Source organism: Dipteris shenzhenensis, chromosome 26, assembly GCF_047967505.1.
Source record: "Dipteris shenzhenensis isolate YYH24624 ecotype China chromosome 26, Dip_SZ_1.0, whole genome shotgun sequence".
NCBI lineage: Eukaryota > Viridiplantae > Streptophyta > Polypodiopsida > Gleicheniales > Dipteridaceae > Dipteris > Dipteris shenzhenensis.
In genome coordinates, this window is record NC_141621.1 from 46732491 (window position 1) to 46736101 (window position 3611).

Consider the following 3611-nt stretch of genomic DNA (forward strand, 5'->3'; position numbering starts at 1 on the left):
TTTGGTTGTAAATGCATTTAATCTGACTGTTCACCATCTTGCTACTCACACGACTGTTCTGCCATGCACGTACATAAGAGCGAGTCCCCGTGCACCAGAATTTCTGAGTTGGGTCTCCACAAATCACCGGCTGCTCGCTGCAACTTTTTTTCCCTGCCACGGGTTGGTCTGTTTGTTGCCACGGGATGGTGTGTTTGTTGCAAAGTGTTTTGTAAGTAGTAGTAGTCAAAACAACAAAGAATTGCTTGCACTATTGGAGGCTACGTGTGTCCATGTTACTTATCCAAGTATTATCAGTGCAGTAGGATTAGTCAGAGATGACAATGAGCCAATGGTCATATACAGGTACTGGAACGGTGGCCACTTGGATCGGTGGTTATACTTGATTAGTGCAAACACTTATAGATCTGTACCCAAAGATTTTTTAGATATACCTGAAGGAGTAGGTACTTTGGAACGTTTTAAGTGCCATATATTTGACATTATCAATGGGTTGATCGAAACTGTCAAATACATACCTAGCAAAGGCATTCTACATAACAACTTGTACTCAAAAAATCTAATGGTTCATTTTTCGTCTCAAGAAACGGATGATGTTTTTGTTGGTTTGGTGGGTTGGAGCTTGAGTACTAAAGTTGATACATTGAAAACATTTCTAGCTCTTTCGGACAATACTGTAGAAACATTCTAGGAACATAAACAGAGGTTTCAACATGTTGTACTTGAATGTTTTAGTATCAACTGTCCTCGATATTGCAAAGCGTAGGATGTCTACTCACTTTGCTTTGACATAAGCAAATTAGCAAAAGGGTTAGAATGTATTGTTGCCCCCAAGGAAAGATATATACTGAACAAGCTTCATGACATATGTACAAGAGCATTCTCTATTAGTGTTGTCCATCGTCCTACTATTGATGCCCTATTTGAAACAATGATCAGTGCTTATCGTCTTGGAGTATTGACTTCTACAAACTCAGGACTTCGATGTAATAGTAAATAGATAGAATTTGAGAGCCATTGATTTGTCTTGTGCAAATTGTAATTTGTAGTTGCAATATTCGTATACAATGTAGCTACTCACTTGTTCTTCTCTCACACTAATTTTTTATAATAACTAAAAAAAGTTATTGAAAAATAAACCTTTACTAGTGCTTTTAGTTAAATACAGCTACAATTTTTTTTACTCGTCATCGAAGGATGAATAGGTCATATTGTATTAGAGAAGATCTCAAAAAGGTACTTCAAAACTACAACTACAATATCATAAACGAATTCTGAGGTACTAAAAAACCATTTGACAAGGTACAGTCGTAATATCCAAGGGTTCCCATTTATCTCCATTGCAAATAATTTTGAGCATTTAATTATATCATTATACTACTTCATTGCTATTGGAAAATAAATATTTCTTATCGCTTTTCTAAATAAAAATTTTGCAATTGAATATTTTAATGCAATTATAATTTTTTTGCTCTTGCTATCGAGGGACAAATAGGCCATAATGTATTAGAGAAAATCTCAAAAAGGTACTTGAAAACTACAAACACAATACCGTAAACAAATTTCAGAGCAAGGTATAATCGCAATATCTAGGGGTTTTAATTTATCTCTTTTGCAAATACTTTTGAACATTTAATTATATCATTCTATGACTTCATTGCTTAATATAATTCAAATACACTTCTATCATATATATGCATGTATACATACATCTATGTTTGTGTATGCATGTCTATGTATATACGTACGTGTGTTTATGTACATACAAACACAATAATAGCATATTTCATAAATGTATAGACATATAATAATAACATACTTAAATATATTACAATTTTCATTTCATATTGAAAACATGTACACTAACCTCACTAACTTTTTTGTTGGTTTGACAGGTACGCATGCTTTGAGACATGGAAATGAAAAAGCAATTACTAAGCGCCCAGAAAAGAGAACATGACAATGACCTTTTGCATGTTGCAAAAAAACTTGCTATTGCTAAAAGTAATACCACCAACACAGATAAATACTCCAACATACCAGGTAGAATCCATACAGAGATAAACTCAAAACTTGAGATTGTACAAATAAAAGACCTTGAGATAAACATACGAGATGTTGTATTTGAAGGTCTAATTTTAAATAGATACGGCACATATGATAGGAAAAAAGACTCTAAATACCAAAATGTATGTGTGGATTTGACTGACCGATTGGGACGGATCACAGTCACTTAACAACTTGACAATACTCTAATTGCTTTTCAGGAGAAACTAAGTAAACGAGGTACATGTGTTCGAGTTGAAAATTTTCAAGTAATAAGAAGAAAAGGAAGCACATATGAAAAGGGAGACTCAGAATTTCTAATCAAAGTAACTAGTGGAACACGTATGATATCAATTCCAAAATTCGAAGGTCACTTGCAAATGTTCTCGACAGTTAACATTGCAAGCTTTTGCAACGAAACGGAGAGGTTCACATCAGGAATTGTTCAATCCGTTGTACTCGCAGATGCAGGATATGTGGAAGGGAAATATGCAAAGCAACACTATCTGAAAGTTGCTAATGGAACTACATTCGAGGATATTACAACAGTAAGTACCATTCATTGTATAAAATTAACAAATGTCAATAACCATTACCTTGCTCATGCTTCTCACTCAGTTCAATGTAACTATTTTCTTACTTGTACTACAACTTGCTTTTTGGGAGGACTTTGAAGATGTTAAAAAAAGTATGCTTGAGGAGTTGCTCAGTGGTCATACAACGACATACATTGTAAAAAATGTAGGGCTCACAAACGATGCTACGACAACAAGGAAATTGGTATTCACATACTACTCTTTCGCATTTCTTGTAATGTACGAGGAAGATGTCAAGAAGCTAGTAGAGGTAGCTGCATTTCATAAATTAAAAAAAAGCTCTGTAAAAGAGGTAAATTGCTTTTTTTTTTTGTTGCACTTTACTTTCACTTTGAAATACATACGTACTTAAAAACATAAATTAAAAAATTCAAACTTCTTATGTTAACAGATCATTAAAGAGTTTAGCTTTGAAAACACTAGAGCACTATACTTCAATACTTGCATGGAATGCAATAACACGGCATCATTAATTAAAGTAGCACAAGAATCCTTCTTCTATGAACATTGCAAAAATAAAGTTGATCCTGTACATGTTGCACAAATGCATGGTCAAGCCTTAGCTCTTGACGGTGAGATTGTCAACGTCAGTGTATGTGAACCATGGCTCCCTGCTTTTATGGCAAATCGATGAAGACATAGTTACCTACTTTCTGAAAGATGAGGTTGCATTCCGCCAAAAAATATCAAAGATACAAAAATTTGGTGAATTTCACGTCGATGCATCTATGTGCATTACTGGTTTCAATGATGTAGAACAGATCTAGTACTCAATTCCTACCAAACAATTCCATGAGGTTGTACTTGCCTTAGCTAGAACATTAAAAAAAAAAGGACAAAAACAGACAACTAGATAGTTGTACGTGCGTTCTTGTTTCCAACAACATCTCCAACACTTTTTCCTTCAGCTGTAAATAATACTATATACAGGTTCTTGTACATGGTGTTAAGTCGTCGTACTTTTTCAAT